General features: G+C 43.3%; 1 protein-coding gene across 1 annotated transcript in view; it reads right to left on the bottom strand.

The window, feature by feature from the left end:
* Nucleotides 1-19084, bottom strand: part of LRMDA (leucine rich melanocyte differentiation associated) — a 1142706-nt gene that overhangs the window by 438382 nt on the left and 685240 nt on the right. The gene's annotated exons all lie outside the window — the stretch shown is intronic.

Raw genomic sequence — 19084 nt, 5'->3', positions numbered from 1 at the left:
AGAAGACTCTTCAGAGTCCCTTAGACTGCAAGGAGATCCATCCAGTCCTTCCTGAAGGAGATCAGTCCTGGGTGTTCATCGGAAGGACTGATGGTGAAACTGAAACTCCAATACTTTGGCCAGCTCATGTGAAGGGCTGACTCATTAGAAAAGACCCTAATGCTGGGAGGGATTGGGGGCAGGAGGAGAAGGGGACGACAGAGGATGAGATGGCTGGATGGCATCACCGACTCGATGGGCATGAGTTTGAGTAAACTCCGGGAGTTCGTGATGGACAGGGAGGCCTGGCGTGCTGCGATTCATGGGGTCGCAAAGAGTAGGACACAACTGAGCGACTAAACTGAACTGAACTGCCTGGATTGCTCATCCCTCTGCCAAAATAACTGCATGCCTTCCTTCTGGCCATCAAATGGTACCTTCTCAGAAAGGTCATCTCTGATTACCTCGCATGAAACAATATTACTTCCCTGCATCCCTCACCAATGTTACCATGCATGACATCGATTTATCAACTTATTACCTGTCTCTCTTGCCTCCCCACACTGGAAGGTAAACTGCTTGAGCATGAACTCAGACTCTGTTCACTCCGTATCTCCAAATGCCTAGAACAGCAGCTGGCACACACTAGCTCTCAATAAATATTTGTGGATTGGAGAAATGCAAGATTCTTGATAAAATATATGATGGGATTCAGAGGAGAAAAAGGGAAAGAAATCTTTGTCTCCTTTGAGAAGTTCTTAAAATAATGAAAAGGACACTGATTCCCATCATTAGGAAGCTCCCAATCTGAAAGAAAGCTATACATTTCATTTGGAGGAGAGCAGAATCAAATGGTAGAGATAGGGTCTCCATCTTTGAGAAATTCACCATGGTGGTGGAAACAGGAATGATGGACCCTTCCAATGACTGAGACACACACGGAATTCTCATGGGACATGGGGGAATAAAAAAAGAGAAAAAGGTTTTGTTCACTTCATGACGGCCCATTCAGGGGTCGCGAGAGCTGAATTATGAGGCCAGGACACATAACCCAGAGAGAAACAAAGGCAGAGCTATGTTCCCATCTGACTTGCACCAAACTGACTCCAACCAACTGTGTGGGGATTGTTTCCTGGCTTCAGGCTTTTGGAAGCCTAACTTTCCCTCTTCCTTAAATATCTGACTCAGCTTTTCATAAAGGTGCCTCAAGCCCACATAGGGGCACTGGAAAGACTGAACAACCACCTCTGCCAGTGAACTGCCTCATTAACTGGAGCGTCTCATTAATCTTACCATTATGCAAGCTAATTAGAAGTCTCTCTCCTCTCCCTCCTCTCATTCTACTCTTCTCTGTCCTCTCCTTACCCCTTTCTCTTTTGTACTGCCTCCTCTTTTTAGGTAAGAGACCAACTTTATAGCAGATGGGAGAGCAACACCATAATTCATTCACGTGAGTTGACAAATTGAGATCCTATGTGTGACAGGAGAGGGGGACATATATTTAAATCTCAATCCAACCAGTGTATAAAATAAAGAATAATCAGATAAGCAATAACTGTATTTTTATTTACCTATCAAGTTCCATAGTTAAGATTTCCCTTTTCACATAAAGGTACTGGTCCTGATTCAAGTCTTTGGTATGCATGAGTACAAAATAATCCTAACCTACACCAACCTATTAGAAACAGCATGTACTGTTTGGATCTTTGCACTGTAGCAGCTCATTTCCTCTGCAATCATCCCCCTTTTAATATTTTCTGTTGCCCTGGTAAGGTCCTGTTTTTCTTTGTTTTACTATCCTTACAAGCTACCTCAAATCATCCATGAAATACAGAAGGGTATCGAGATTAAAAAGCAACACAAACATGCAAATATGTCACCCATGTACAAATGGAAAATAAAGAACATGTAACAGAACTAAAGATAGTCCAAGAGAAGACAAGAAAAGCTACTCATGCAACTGAGTCCATGGGGGCTAATACAATGAGAATAGATAGAAAAGACCTGGATCTCCGCATCTGAGAAGATAGAAACTGAAAGATGAAAAAGAGGCTGATAAAGAAACCTGGACCAAGGGGGGTCCTGTCCACCCAGCAGGAGCAAAGAGGCTGCCCTTAAGGTCTAAGGTGTTTTACGCTGGCAAGAGTCAACAGAAAAATCTCTTTGTCCTAATAAGTAGTTCATGATTAAAATATAAATGGACTTAAATAGAGATGAATATACATATGCCAAAGCCATGATGGATTATCATAATAAACTAGGATATGCATTTGGGAGAAAGCCCAGAACCTTTGGAATGGACAGAATCATAAGGTTCCAGAGTGCTGATTTCCTGGAGGTCCTCTGGGAAAATATGGTTTCATGGGAGAACAAAAATTTAGCCTCTTGATTTGAGAGTAGCTTTCCTCTGATAGAAACAGGATCATCAACATACTTCACCAAAAAGTAAGAACAATAGCTCCCTTCTGAGATCTGCAAACCTCCATTAGGATCTGCATGGCTAGTTCACAGGACAGAAATGTATGGGAGAAGGACCAGCAGAAAATCCAGTTTCTGCCTTTTTTTCCTGGCTCTGCATGCCTTGGAAGCTTGACATACTGCATGGACCAATAATAATAATAATAATAAAAGCCCTTATAGTCTTAGGGAGAGATTTCTAGTCATTTTCCAGGATCCTTCTTCATTTTTAACTTATTCCATATGCTTTGCTACCCGCAGACCCAGCCTCGGCAGCAGAAGCAATCTATGCTGCCCTGCCATTTAAGTGTGAGGAGCCCCAGCTCTATTGAAGCTTGTCATCTTGCCTATTAGCTTGATGTCTTTATTCACAGACCATCTGTACCACCGAGAGATACAGAGGCAGCTAATGTCAATATGAACAAATGCCTCCTCTTTTACAAGAAATGTCAAACACAGGACAGACTAAGAATGACCCCAGGAATACCAACAGATGTTCACTACAAGCCTCTCAAAAATCAATCCTTTCTACAGGGACTAATTAAGATGAAATAGGGAGCAAAAGTAAAGAAATTTGTGTCATATTATCAGGAACTTCATCCTCACTTTCCAAGCTCATTATGGGCAGATTGGCCTGTGCCCTTTGAAAAAATGCTAAAAAAGGGGTTGCAGCTACCAGGGCACTAGGGAGGCCTTCATTTGCTCCAGTTTCAAACTGCAAAAAGAAAAATGCTCAAGAAAAAAAGTGTTACTTAGCATGATTTTTCTGGTCTGGTTTCTTTAAATGGCCCCACATAGAAAGGAGCCATTTTCAGAAAAATCTCCCAAAAAACAAATGAGAGGCTAGAAAAGGAAATTGTGACATTTTTCCATCAAAAAGGAGGTAAGAGAGTTTGGCATCCTGTGACTGGGAATCCAGGGAGATCAGGCTGGAGATAATATTTTTTCATTTGTTCTCATCCTCTGTGAAAAGGCAAAATCTTATTATTTGTGCTAGCCTCAAATGAAGAGAGGTTGCCATTTCCTGAACTTCAAATACTGCTCATGTTTGCCTTTAAGTAAAGAAAGATCTACCATCCACAATAATTGTTGTTCTTCATTAAACTATTTGTCACACTTTCTGGTTGGGTAATATCATTAACGTAGTACAACCTAAAAACATAGATCTCAAACATTTATTTGCCAAAACATGTGGAGGATTATTTCATTGAGCCCAGCTCGCTCCCAGGAGGTCATTTAAGGTGAGATGTCACACCCATGAAGTAACTAAAGATATCCCTATCTCCCTGGCTTGAGAAATTATAAAGGAAAGGAGGCAATGTGAATCTGCTCTTATTTAGATGGATGTATATCATTCACAAGCTTCAGTTTTTAATCACTGGTAAAAATTTGTTCATGGCCTTGCTCATAACATTATTCCTAAACTTGACCACTGAATCATGGTTAAGACCCTAAACTACTTTGGGGTCTACCAATAGTAAAGTCTGGGTCTCTTTCACAGTACCATGGCCCCCCTCTAAATTCTCCAACATAAAGCAGTGCACATGAGGAATGGGTCAACATTTTGACAATGTGGGTTCTTTTTGTAGGTCAGGAGAGGTTTGATTTTTGGCAACTCAACCTATTCCATAACAGGAGAAAGATTCAATGACTGCATGATCCACAAGGTTACTGATTTACTCTGTAATATAATGGGCCCCTCCCCCCCATCACCATCACATCACAATATAACTCCTCCCAGTGTGCTGCATGCTACAGCCAGGGCTAGACTCCTCATGCCACGTCTGCCAAAGTTTGCTCAAACCTTCCCATCAGTTCATGGAAGAATTTGATACTAGATGTTTTCCTTTAACCGGGGAAGTGACTCAATCCTCTGTATGATTCCCTTAAAGAACATAAGAGCCAAATTCAAATGACTGTGCTTAGAACTCCAGTTCACTCTCTACTTGGTCTGGTAAGGCTGTATTTTACCTGGGTTAAATGTGGGGCAGAAATGAAAATGCACCAGAATTCTAAAATGAATAAGCATTTATTCATCCATAATTGATCCCCTGACCAGAGGAGAAGTCCTCTCTAGGAGGGTTTTCTCTCCAAGTCATCTGTTCTATAATGCTGCCCTGGGACAGTTTTAGTGTCCTTTATACTTCATTCACCCTTTAAGGGTAACTCACATAAAATGCCACATGATAAACAACTTTTGGGGAGAATGAAGCATTAACATGCCTTGGTCTCATCCAACCTATTCTCTTGCTAACATAATCCAATACAGTTTCTGTTCTTCTATCTCTGTCCTTAGTGATCATAACACTGAACTTGGCTTTGCTACTAAGTTTGCGGCTCACTGAAGACCATCTCGGCCTGGTAAGTTTGTGTGGACAAAACTATGCTGAAGGGCGGTCTTTTTCTTCCAAGCAAAGATTGACAGTTTGTAAACTCCTGCATGAGAGACCAAGCAGGTGCAAGGAACTGTTTACTGCCCAGTCCAAGCACTAACCCAGATATCATTGCTGTGTGAACACAAGAGAAAGAGTTATCAGATAGACATGTAGAGCAGAGAGGGATGCTGGCAGCTCAAGAGCCCCCTGGAAAATGGCTGAAGGGTTTTATCAGCCCCAGTTACAGCCCTGGAACGGCTCTCGAATATGGGTAATGAACAGAACATCAAAGATGGAAAGAGAAAAGCTACACTTGCTAGGTGAACCTCAACAAATCCAGGTTCTCTTTCATGTCAAAATGGTCCCCCTCAGGAACCTTGTCAATCAAAATGGCTGCCAAAGGAGCACAGTCTCTCAAAGATGCTGTCTGGGAAGACTGTCTGCCCCAAGGGGACTAAATGAGACTTCACTTTAAATGGGGTTTGAACCTTAGACCTAGAGGTCAAAGTGCATCTGGGAAAGGAGGGTGGGGAATATAAGGGAAGTGAAGATCAAAATCTTGCTTGGAAACTCACATCTAATAAAAAGGCCTGAGACTTCTTATCAACAGATTTATCAAGGTCTTGTTACATGAAACTAGGAATAGGAAAACTGGGCTTCTAGTCCTGACTGCCACTGAGCAAGTCATCTACCTTCTTCAAGCCTCAGTTTTCTCACCTGTAACCTGGGTTACATGAATTTTTTAAAAGTTCCTATATTTTAGATCTACAAAGGTATAAGTCTTTGAATCCATTCTCATCTTCTCTATTTATCTTTTCTAAGTAGAACATTCAAGGATACTTTATGTGCTTTGGCTCTCAAAAGCCGTGAACTGAAATATCAGTTCTAACTGTTTGATTTGTACTTAATCCCCACAGCAGAGTGGAGCCCTTGTGCTGGGACATCTGAAGGTACACACAGGCTTACAAGGCACACATGTGGGCATCTCACATTAATATTCTCAGGCCCCACAGCAGCCTCATCCTATCCCATCCCAGCACATAAACGATGAGTGATAACTCACCATGTCACACTATGCTTTCTGCACATCCAAGCTGGCAGTGCTTGCTGCACCCAGAACCTGGGAAACATCTGCAGTTTGTGATTCTTCCTCGTTTCCATTCCCATGATGCTCCCCGAGCCTGCTCGGATCAGAGAAAGGTCGCCGGCTCCATCTGGCCACCCTGCCCGCCTCCATTCTCCCCCTCACCACTCCCGTCCCCCCTAAGGAGTTTCTGCCCATTTTGTCACTTCCACCTGTTCTGACAGGTTCCCCTGCCTGACCCTGAGATAGCCCTTGGGGACATTAATCATATAACAGCCGGAGCCGTGAAAGAAACAAGGGTTTGGCTGGATACTGTTACCGTCTCTGTCACCTACTAATCATGTCCTATGACACGGAGGGGCTTAATCAGATGGTCTGCTCTCTCATTAATCATCCTGGGCTCACTCAAACTTCACAGAGAGATTAAAGTTTAGCTCTGCTGGCTCCCCACTCCTCCTCCCACTCATTCCCCTCCAGAGCATTTTCACTCAGGGTCCCTCTCAGGTTCCTTTTGCCTTGCCAATTGGCAGGGCACCTTGAAGTGTCGAATGCCTACCAACACCACAACATGCAGGAAGGGGGGATAAGTCCTCTCTTCCTTTCTATTCTCCCCTCTCTGCCTCCCAATTCACAGAATAGGCTGAGAAAAAGAGAAAGGGAGAGACCAGAAACTCATTTAATAAGAGGCCTGAAAAACAGACTTATGCTTATACAAGAAGAAAGATGACAATTCACATCTGTGAACCCTAACAAACTAATAATGGAGAATTTTCCTGTATTTAACCAAGAGCAAGGAAAATTAAAAAAAAACAATCATTTAAAAAATGATTAAAATAAGCATGTGTGGTACAGTTGGCTGGAGTGTGGCTGCCCCATGGGGAAAGGCACTCGCCTCCAAAGATACCAGCCCAGGATCACCCCCACTTGCCACTCTATGGAAATTATATTAGGAAGTCAAAAATAGTCTGTAAATTTGACAAGTTCTTTCCAGACAAAACAAAAATTACTGAAAGGATCCTCCAAAAATACGCCGTATGTGAGAATCAGAATACATTTTAGCTCAGCTGATTCATTCTTATCCTGTTTGCAATTCTGGGGGCTTCAAAGGGGAAAAGCAAGTCCCGGCAAAGGCCCTGGGCAAAGGGCTGCTCTCTGAGCGGTGGTTTTGTACTTGCTCCGGGAGCTGTTGACTTTTGCAGTGCTGCACAATTATGGGAAACAAGGATAATATTTGCCCTCAGAGCCAAGAAAGAACAAATATTTTATCAACATCTAAATCATCTCTCATCTGGCAGGGGAGGAGGGGCTGAAGGCTCGGCTGTACATACGTAAGCTGCCGAGGGCGAGGAGAGGGACTGCTGGGGGAGCCTTCTACCTGTGTAAACTTGTACTATCGATACCTCACAGCTCACACACTGCAGAGAGAGCTCCCTGAGAAAAGCCAAAACACCTCTTTCTTTCCAGGTGCCTCTGCCACTACCCCTCATCCCAGAGTAACCACCCTGATGCCATCCTGCTTCCTCTCTCACTGCCAGACTTGGAAGGTGGGGTATTTCTGTGGATATTTTGGGGATGATGAGGGCTTGCCCTGTTGTTATGTTTGTTTTCTATTCACTGATCCTCCACCACTTGCCCAGAAATGACAGTAGGTGGAAACACTATCTTTCATTACACAAAGTATAAATAGTGTAATCTATCAGCGCCGTCAATCACAATGATTGATTACAGGCTGTCATAGAGAAGAGTGACATATTAGAAAAGTTTTGTTAACAATGCCTATTGCTAGTCAGCCTGCCACAGAGGCTGGTGATTAATGTGTTGTCAGCCTGTAATCCCACACCCTTGGCTAATGAGGCAGGAATTTATCATCTTTACAGAGTGGCAGATGTCAGGGAGAAAGGAATCCAAGTGCTGGAAACAATATACTTTTTCTTACTAGGCCTGACAAGTCTGACAGGCCGAAAAAAACCACAAAGCAGCTTTGTATAAGAACCAACTTAAAACGAGGAACTTTTCATTTGGCATCTTTGCTTTAAATAGTGCTGCAAACCAGCCTCGATCCCTTCAAAAAAGAAAGAGACGTGGAGAGAGGAGGGCACAATGCTGAGTTCTGTGAACTCTGCACCCCGCTGCCGGCGACTGAGACCCCAGGAAGGGGTTGCCATGGTGAGCAGACAGCTTCTCTGGAAGAGGAGCCCAGGGCAACTTTTCCCTTTTACCTGTGAACTTGTGACCAGGAGGTAAACACCGTATCCAGAGGAAGCTGAGCACTGCAGCTTCTCTTGTCACTGCCTTGGGACAGCTTTTACCTGGAGACACACCTCCCTTTCTAGAAACACTGCCCTTTCTGTTGTGAATGAAAAATGGGGGTGAGCAGGAGATAAGAAAGGGGGCTCTTCATTGGTCAAAAAAGGCAACACAGCAGAGGCAGCACCCTTGGAAAATGACTTTCACCAATGTTCTGCTCTTATTTGAAACTACTTCCAGGTTGATTTTTTTCTGTCTCATCTTCTTCCCTCCCATTTAACTCTTCCATTTTTCACATGGGACAATGACTAAAATTTCTCTAAACCAAGGAAATTCAAGCCCAGGCAAGAGGTATCTAGAGACCCTCTTACCCTCATCCTTCTGCATCCCTTCCCTTCAACTGTATCTGCCACCTCTCCACACACAATCCTAATAACAGGAGACCCTGGACTTTTCTTAAAACCCTGGACCCTTCTTAAGATGCTTTGGGCAAATCTCAGATCTTCTAAGACCCTTAGATGCTTCTGAATCTTGGCTATTTATTTCATCTTTGCCTGGATTGTCCATTCTGTTCTAAATAATTTCTAAGGACCACCACACACAGGAAACACCCAATGTTTTCCATGGAGTATTGAAGATATTTCCAAACTTGAAGATCAAAACTCTTCTCTCAACACTGATGCATTCTGTCCACACTCAAGCTAGGAAGAGAGCCAAGGGGGAATGCCTATCTGGTCTGGAAAGTTCCCCATGCCAATACCCTGTGAAGATGCAGTGTGGTGCTTGTTCTCATGTCAATCTCCGAGGAAGGGGGCAAATCTTAAGTGGCAACATTCTGACGGATGTAATCCTTTTTCAAACACAGATACCTCCACTAATGTACACAGATGCAATGTACAAAAACAAAGAGGGAGACAGCAACCAGAGCAGAAAAACTCTGCCTTCTGTCAACAGAACCCTCAGGCAAAAACACACAGCAAAGCATTAAGTAACTTCATCTCTAAAAGGCAGCATTCTGGCATTCAGATGCACAGGATCCCTGGAGCCCAAACACACCCAATGCACTGAGAGATGGGTTTAGGGGGCCAGGAACCCACACGCTCAGGAAGAAACTCGGGGCAATGCTGAGTTTCTTCCCCAGACCCAATGTGCTCAAGGCTGTGGACCTGTGAGGAGCCTGGAGTCAGAGGCTGGACAGTCGGAGGCCCCGGGTGGAAGCACCCCGCCATTCTTTGGGGGATCAGCACGAGAGGCGAGCTAAAGGCTGGTGAAGATCAGACGGCTCTGAGTGAAGGGTGAGGAGGGCGGCGCCGGCTCCACTCTGCCCAGGCCGCCGACATTCAGGCCCCAGATCTCACTTAATGATAAGCAAGGAGCTGTGCAGACGGCCCCTCCCCTTATCCTGCTTCCCACCCAGAGCCTCCTAAGGGGGCAGGGTGCTCGGTGGGTCTCCCCCAGTCCCGGTTCACGACTACCAGGAGACAGAGCCCCCATCTGGCTCTCCTGCCTGCCAGTCCCCCACCTCCTTTTTCCCCCGCTTGCTCATGCAGCTTTCATTAACTACCCCCAGCCGTCAATTTCCAATCCATTTGATGACAGATTAGAAGTGGAATTCAAAAAGCAAGTCACTTGACCTCCCATAATGTGCTTCTCTTAATTACATTAAAGATTTTCCAACATAACCATACTGGGTTTGACAGGTAAGGGTTTAATCAACTTCAGGTGGCCACTTTTAAGTGCTCCCCACAATGGGGCCATGACGTTGGCGTCACCAACGCTCCTAACATGGTTCTAATTTAAATGGCTAATTTTGACACAAGGAAAAGATGAGGGGCCCATGGAGCCCCCACCACCTCGGTGGGAGTGGTTTCTAAATTAGGATTAATGCAGCAAGCTGCAGCCTAGTTGGAGGTTTATTTTATGGAGGTTGGAGCAAGTAAATAACATTTATCCTTTGTATACGTCTGCATATAATTACAGTAAAGTTTTCTTGTGTGTTAAATTATACAAACTCTTCAAAAGTGGGTGCCTAATGTCTTTTTCTAAAGCTGTGTTATTATTTTGGTCAAAAGTTGTTTACATTCAACAAATTCAATTTACTAAACTTTGACATGTTTGCACAACTGCATATAATTTATGCTGGAAGTCTGAATCATGACTTTCAAATGAACTTTCTTGGTTCTGACTTGATGGACTGGGGTTGGAACATCTAGGTGTGGTGGTGCCCTCCCATCATGTTTCTGTGGCCTTACCTGATTTCATCGTCCTTTCATAAAGTCTTCTAATCATCTGGTAAATATTTATTCTGTACCTACTGTGGTTGAAGCACTATGCTGGGTGAAGTCATATTATCATGAAGATATAATGATGAACAAAAATAATGTTATGGCCCTTGTCCTGAGGAGCTTAAAGATGATTTAAGGAAATGGATAGGCAAAAAACACATGAAGACATACATGTTAAATTGAAAAGTCAAGAAGGGCTAGGAAGGAAAGGTATATACTGTTTTGAGGACCTTGAAAAAAAAAAAAAAGCAAGAGCTGGTCTTGGAAGAAGGCATCCCTGGGGAAGTAATATTGTGAGCTGAGAACAGGAGGAGGAAAATGACAAAGTTAACAAGATGAATAAGTGAGGGAATGCCAACTGCATTTAGGCAGAAGGAAGAGCACTGGCAAAGGCTTATGGTAAGATGAAGACTGGCATTTTAGAGAAACTAAAAAGGAGGTGAGCATGTATGAGTGTGTGGCATTGCCTGAAGGTCTGGGAATGTGTGTGAGGGATGCAGATGGTGTGAGATGAAACTGGAGAGTTGCTAAGATGGCTAGACTATGCAGAGTGCAGTAGACCAGGTTAGAAAGTTTGCTCTTCATCCTAAATGCAAGGCTATGCAGTGCAAAGTTTGAAACCGGGGAATGACCTGATTTGTTTGCATTTTGCAAACATCTGCTGAAGGGACCAGAGTATACTGTGAGGGGTTAAAAGTGGATAAAGGTAGATAACTTTGGAGGCTACAACAGTAGTCCCAAATTTAAGAAATACAAAACATAAACATGATACGGTTTGAACTTGGGTGACGAGGGTGAAGAATGAGAGTGGATGACTTTAAGAAGTAATAAAGTAAACTGGTAGGACGTTGGGACCAATGGGTCAACTCTTAGGTCTCCTACAAGAAGGCAGACACCTTAGGAGCTCAGAGAACATGTCCATGGCTATATACAGGTGATAGTTAAAACTACAGATATGGATGAGACCACCAAGAAAGAGAGGTCAGACTGAGAAGAAGAGAAGTCCTTGGGCAGAGACATTTCAACATTTATTTGCTAGGTTTATGAACCTGTACGAGATGGTGTAAGAATGGCCAGGGAGGTAGTAAAAAAACCACATGGATCAGAAAATCCAAGGAAAGACTATGTTTCAAAAGAAGGTGTAAACAATAGATTTTACTACTGCTAAAAAGCCAAGCAAGATACACACTGAAAGTTCCCTTGAATTTAGTCACTTGGAGGTCACGGGGAATTAAACTAGTTGCAGAGTTCAGTTGAGTTCAGACACGCAGTCATGTCCGACTCTTTGCAACTCCATGGACTGCAGCACACCAGGCCTGTCTATCACTATCCCTGGAGTTGAACCAAACTCATGTCCATTGAGTCGGTGATGCCATCCTACCATCTGATCCTCTGTCATCCTCTTCTCCTCCTGCCTTCAATCTTTCCCAGCATCAGGGCCTTTTCAAATGAGTCAATTCTTCACATCAGGTGGTCAAAGTATTGGAGTTTCAACTTCAACATCAGTCCTTCCAATGAATGCTCAGAACAAATCTCCTTTAGGATGGACTGGTTGGATCTCCTTGCAGTCCAAGGGACTCTCAAGTCTTCCCCCAAAATCACAGTTCTAAAGCATCAATTCTTCAGAACTCAGGTTTCCTTATAGTCCAACTCTCACATCCATACATGACTACTAGAAAAACCATAGTCTTGACTAGATGGACCTTTGTTGGCAAAATAATGTCTCTGCTTTTTAATAAGCTGTCTAGGTTGGTCATAACTTTCCTTCCAAGGAGTAAGCCTCTTTTAATATCATGACTGCAGCCAACATCTGCAGTGATTTTGGAGCCCAAGAAAATAAAGTCTGCTACTGTTTCCACTGTTTCCCCATCTATTTGCCATGAAGTGATGGGACCAGATGCCATGATCTTAGTTTTCTGAATGTTGAGCTTTAAGCCAACTTTTTCACTCTCCTCTTTCACTTTCATCAAGAGGCTCTTCAGTTCTTTTTCATTTTCTGCCATAAGGGTGGTGTCATCTGCATATCTGAACTTATTGATATTTCTCCTGGCAATCTTGATTCCAGCTTGTGCTTCATCTAGCCCAGCAATTCTCATGATGTACTGTGCATATAAGTTAAATAAGCAGGGTGACAATATACAGCCTTGACATACTCCTTTCCCTATTTGGAAAGAATTTGTTGTTCCATGTCCAGTTCTAACTATTGCTTCCTGACCTGCATACAGATTTCTCAAGAGGCAGGTCAGGTGGTTTGATATTTCCATCTCTTGAAGAATTTTCCAGTTTGTTGTGATCCACACAGTCAAAGATACTGGCATAGTCAATATAGCAGAAATACATGTTTTTTTGGAACTCTCTTGCTTTTTTGACGATGCAGCAGATGTTGGCAATTTGATCTCTGGTTCCTCTGCCTTTTCTAAATCCAGCTTGAACATCTGAAAATTTACGGTTCACATATTGTTGAAGTCTGGCTTGGAGAATTTGGAGTATTACTTTGCTAGTGTGTGAGATGAGTACAATTGTGTGGTAGTTTGAGCATTCTCTGGCATTGCCTTTCTTTGGGATTGGAATGAAAACGGACCTTTTACAGTCCTGTGGCCACTGCTGAGCTTTCCAAATTTGCTGGCTTATTGAGTACAGCACTTTCACAGTATCATCTTTTAGGATTTGAAATAGCTCAACTGGAATTCCAACACCTCCACTAGCTTTGTTTGTAGTGATGCTTCCTAAGGCCCACTTGACTTTGCATTCCAGGATGTCTGGCTCTAGGTGAGTGATCATACCATCATGGTTATCTGGGTCATGAGGATCTTTTTTGTACATTTCTTCTGTGTATTCTTGCCATCTCTTCTTAATATCTTCTGTTTCTGTTAGGTCTATACCATTTCTGTCCTTTATTGATCCCACTGTTGCATAAAATGTTCCCTTGGTATCTCTAATTTTCTTGAAGAGATCTCTAGCCTTTCCCATTCTGTTGTTTTCCTCTATTTCTTTGCACTGATCACTGAGGAAGGCTTTCTTATCTCTCTTTGCTATTCTTTGGAACTCTGCATTCAAATGGGTATATCTTTCCTTTTCTCCTTTGCTTTTCACTTCTCTTCTTTTCACTGCTATTTGTAAGGCCACCTCAGACAGCCATTTTGCTTTTTTGCATTTCTTTTTCTTGGGGATGGTCTTGATCCCTGTCTCCTGTACAATGTCACGAACTTCCATCCATAGTTCATCAGGCATTCTGTCTATCTGATAGAGTTGCAGAGTAATGGATTCAAAACCTACACTGATATAGAATGTGGTTAGTTACTGAATAAGTTGAAGGTATAGAAATGGATACTGTTGCAAGAGGCAAATCTTTTGAAAAGTCCAACACTAAAGAGAGAAGATAAAGGCCCTGTAGATGGCCACAGGTAGAGTAGTTGTTTGTTTAAAGAAGAGAACTAAGAGTTCTCAAAATCTGATCAGAAAGTTTGGGTTGTAAGGGACAGCTTGACTGCATAAGATAAAGAAGGAAAAAACGACTCTGCATCCACCAGAGGGAGAAGCAATTGATGGTATCCTTCCTTAGACAGAAGGGAGACTTGATTGATTTTGCTGTATGTTCCTGCAAGAGATTTCTCTAGAGGATGGAATGAACATTTCTTTTATCAGCAGACCTAAAGGTACCCAAGGATGAAAGCCTCGCCACTGACACTGTTAAAGTCGTGTAAAGTCTTACTCAGACTTCATGAAAGGTGGTCAGCATTTTGGAAGGAGAAGCAAGAGAGACAGTTAATCACCAGACCCACTGGTAGCTCAGAATGTGCCCTAAGGACTCATAGAACCAACAGTGAACTGGAGGCCCTGACCTGTTGCTGAGGGAGGGCCACAGCCAAGGTGAGTTAGGACAGTGGGGTATCTGGATGAGCAGATGGCATTTAGATCTGTTTCTCACATTTTCATATCTTTCCTGTCCTTTTAGGAACATGCTGCCCATTAAACAACAAGTACCTACAATGTGATCATCTATACCTGACCTTGTGGGAAACAGACAGAAAGTAAAAAGCATAACTGATATCTTGGCATAATTCATAGAGCAACTGAAATATTAAGACATAAATACTTGAAATAAGAACACTAACTCAGCAAGTGTGCTCTCCAAGATTTAGAGGGAAAGGATTGGTTTAAAAAAACTTTTGGAGGAGGTAGAATGTAAACTGTGTGGCAGGTTAGGTAGGACTTGCATTGGTGCTAAGCAGAGGGCAGGGTATTGAGCTGTGTTTCCTATATCACATAACTTAACACTTATCCCCTAATGCGTGCGTGCATGTGTGAGTGTGAAGTCACTTCAGTCGTGTTTGACTCTGTGCAACCCCATGGACTGTAGCCAGGCTCCTCTGTCCATGGGATTTCCCAGACCAGAATTCTAGAGTGGGTTGCCATTTCCTTCTCCAGGGGAACTTCCTGACCCAGGGATCAGATTCATGTCTCCTGTTTGGCAGGCAGATTCTTTATCACTAAGCCACCTGGGAAGTCCATGACTAACATCTGGGTAATCTTGCTTCCACTCTTTTCTCTCATTTTTTTATGTGTGGGTATGCATGTGTACATGTATACACAAACATCACAGGTACACCCAGATGTAACATGGATCTGTTTACCCAAGTATCTTGTTTTCCAGATAGTTTTCTGATATGATGACTGACAGTTGTTTTATATTACAAACATGCATAATGTAGAAGTGAAATCACCCACAATCCCACCTCCAGAGACCACATCTAGTCCAGTCTTGGTGGCACTGTGGGTTGGGCCCAAGGAACTCCAATAACTTGCTGATGACAGATTTGTTGACCCATCACCTGGTTCAGAGACCCCATTACTGAAAAACACTTGTCCAGGCAGCAAGTGAGCGCACTCCCTACCCTGGCTCTGGTGACAAGATATTTAGAGGCTGGTATTTCCCCAAACTTGAAATAAGCAGTGATAAAGCTGCCATATTTCCATTTTCCATATTGCCATTTTCTTATTTCTCCAATTTCTTTTAGACTCAGCAGCATTTCTACCTTATACTTTGGGTGACGAGACTGCTCTTGGGATAAAGACAGTGATTTTGGCTAGGTCTCTGACTAGGAAAGACTCTTTTCCCCTGAGGGGAGAAATATTCTAGGACCAGGTCCTTGCAAGAACCAGAATTTAATACAAGTGGCTCAAATGAAGAAACATTAAAGAAAGGACACTTGAAAGCACAGGGTGAAAGGAAGTGCCAGCATGTGGAGGGACCTAGAGACTAGGAAGAGGGGAGCTGTGACCACCCATGGCTGAAGAGCCCAGGGAAGGAAACAGTGTTGACAGACACCAGGGAAAACTGGGTCATGCAGGAAGGTCTCCACTCTCAGAACAGACAGGATGTAAACAATCAAGAGGTGCTTTCACTGCATTCTAGAAACAGGTTCCAGTCTAACCTCCAAAGGCCCCACTGCCTGATGGGATGAGCAGGGGGCACAAGACCAGCATCTCTCAGCATCCGAGCCCTTGGCTCTCACACTATGGCCCCTGGGTCAGCAATATCAGCACCACCTGGGCGCTTGTCAGGATGCAAATGCCTGGGCCCATTCCAGACCCAAATTAGAAACTGTGGGAGTGGGGCTCAGAATACTGTTTTAACAATCCCTGCAAGCTATAGTTTGAGAACCCCAAATCTAAGCTAAGAAGGCACCTTTGAAGAGGTCTAACAAGAAACACCTGGAAGGTTGATCCAGCCCAGCCAAGGCAGCTGATTAACCACATGTGGGCCTCTACCCCAACCCCCTGCACCCCCAGTTTAGAAAAGCCCCAGAGTCTGGGAAGCAATGAGCTCTTGTGAACAAACAACACTGGAAATAAGCTCTCCGAAGTTCAGACTCCGTCTGGGCAGAAATGCTGCTTTGGGACACCAGGGGGATATTTTAGAATGATGGAGACTCTGTTGCCAGCAGCCTGAGGACTGAGGACTCTCTTCTCACTCTGGCAAAAGGATGGACATAAGTAGGACTCTGCTGTTACTAACACCACTGGGAGATGATGTATTTCTGCTAATGGCACCTTCTGTCGCTACTGAGAAGCTGCTCCAGCTTCCTCTTGTCCTGCAGAGAATCTGGCAGCCTCCAGAAGATGTAATAGAGACCCGAGGACATTTGGAAGATGCACGACACAGGAAGGGTGTTTTCAATTTGATTTACCTTCCATCTCCTACAAGGAGCCGATAGTTAGTACCACACTGCATCATAAGCCCAGCACGCACCAAGAGTGGGCCTGGGGGAGACTAAATAACCCTTGTCAAGTTACAAGGGGTGATCACATTGTGGCTTGTGACGTGCTCCTCCAAAGATACAATAACCGAGAATTAGCTTAAGGACAGCAGGAGGGACTCAGGATGGAACTGGGGAAATGACACAGGGATATTTTACGGCTAGAGACCAATAGGGGTTCTCATCCACTGCCTCAAGAACGAATAGTTTGTGAATTCACTCTCAGCACACTATTGATGGGTTGAGACGGAAAACAATTATGTGGGGACTAAGTGAGACCTTAAGCTTTTAAGTATAGTGAGTGAAAATATTCAGGAGCTTAGGTTTATACTGTAGAAGTGGATCACACACAAAACTGAAATACCTCTTAAATGTCAGGTTTGTTCACATTCATTCACAGGCACTGATAACTATTGAAAGCAGAAGCATTATTTTAAATGGAGGTCATGGCAATGTCAACAAGGCTTGTATTCACTCTCTCAGTTTTTCATTCAATAAATGCTTATTGGGCGCTGTATTAGTTTCCTAAAGCTGCTTTAAAAATTCACTACAAATCTAGTGACTTGAAACATCAAAAATTTATTCCATAACAGTTCTCAAAGCCAGAAGCCAGAAATCAAGGTATCAACAGAGTCACACTCCATATTCCAATAGCTCTAGGAGAGAACCCTTCCCTGCCTCTTTCAGGTTCTCATTGTACAGGTATTCACCAACTTGGGGCTACATCACTCCAGTGTCTGCCTCCTCCTTCCCAAGCTTCTTCCCTGTGTCTCTGTGTCTGTTTCCCCTTCTCTTACCTTGTAAGAACCTATCGCTGAATTTAAGGCCAAACCTACTTCAGGATAATTTCATCTTGGGGCTCCTAAATTACCTCTGCAAAGACTCATTTTCCAAATAAGGTCACATTCCCAGGTCCTAGCTGGACATATCTTTGGGGAGGCCTGTATTCAACCTATTAAGTACTTACTGTGAACTTGGCACTATTCCAGGAGGTTAGGATACATCTGTGGTAAGATAGATAGATATAGATAGATAGATAGATAGATAGATAGATAGATAGATAGATAGATATAGATATAGATATAGATATATATAAACTCCTCCGTGGAGCTCAAATTCTAGCAGGGGAGACAAATGACAAATACTAAGCATAATAAATTCATCCAATGTAGTTTCTTTAGAAGTGGTAGGAACTCTGGAAAAAGAAAAAGTACAACAGGGTCAAAAGGGTCATTGATTACTGGGGTGATATTGATAGGGGGTAGTTTGGCAGTATTAAATAGAGTGGTTCAGGTGAGCCTTGCTGAAAAGTTAAGATCAGGAAAGACCTGGAGAAAGTAAGGGAATTTCTACATATGAGTGTCAGTGAGAAGAATCTTTTAGGCAGAGGAAATGACTAGAGCAAAGTCAGGAAGACAGGACTTCTAGACTATAGAAGCAGCAAGCAGGCTAGTATGGTTGGAGCAGACTGAGTGGGGAGAATGTAGGAGAGGGGAGGCAGGGAGGCAGGGTAAGGGAGGGCCTTCCAGGGAAATGGGAAGTCAGTGCAGGAGTCCCGTGGAGAGACCCTTACTCTTTCTGGAATCTTTTCAACCATTCACTTATCTACTGAAAACTTCAGCCTATTTTGTTACACTAGCAGGGACATGGAAAACAAAACAAAACAAACAGCAGGCAGAGTCACCTGGGATTTTTAAGAAAGGAAGATTTTTATTTATAGCAGCATGGGTAAGAGAAAGAAAATCAACATAGATGTCAAGGCCAGAGGGTCGGAACAGTAGAAATTCAGTACTAAGATGTATGTGAGATCTAGGGCTAAAAAAATATGGAGAGGACGGCATGACCCCAACTGTTGTCCAGGGTGGATACATGCACTTCAGGTGAGAACAGGAAAGGAAATAGCTCTACTTCCCTCTCCTACAATTTTCTGATCTGGGTGATACTGCTCACTGTCCAAACCGAATCAGAAGCCAGAAGGCAATGGGGCCTAGGAGTCAGGGCGGAGCCCACCCTTCAGAACACAGAGCAAGATAAAAAAGGACAAAGATAGCCTGGGATGACAAACAGAAAGTAGGTGACACAGTCTAATGCCATCCCTGGAAGTTCCGAGAAAGATAGAAGAGCTGTGGTCCTTGCCTGCATAGTATTTCTATTCTGGTGATGAACAAATGTTAAATAAACACATTTTTTAAAAAGACAGATAGATCTAGAAGAGATTTCACCCCTACCTGTAAGAAGTGGATAGTAGGAAGCTTTTAGCCTAAGGGAAAATAACCAGTCTGTATCCTGCTGAGGCTGCTAAGGCTCTGATAGAAAATGCATGGTCATTTTGGTTTGAAGGGTCAGAAGACGGATACAATTGTCCACAACAACTTGAGAAAAAGGCCTGGACTTACT

This window comes from Muntiacus reevesi, chromosome 2 (assembly GCF_963930625.1).
Source record: "Muntiacus reevesi chromosome 2, mMunRee1.1, whole genome shotgun sequence".
In the NCBI taxonomy this organism is placed as follows: Eukaryota; Metazoa; Chordata; class Mammalia; order Artiodactyla; family Cervidae; genus Muntiacus; species Muntiacus reevesi.
This window is presented reverse-complemented; position numbering and strand designations above follow the sequence as displayed.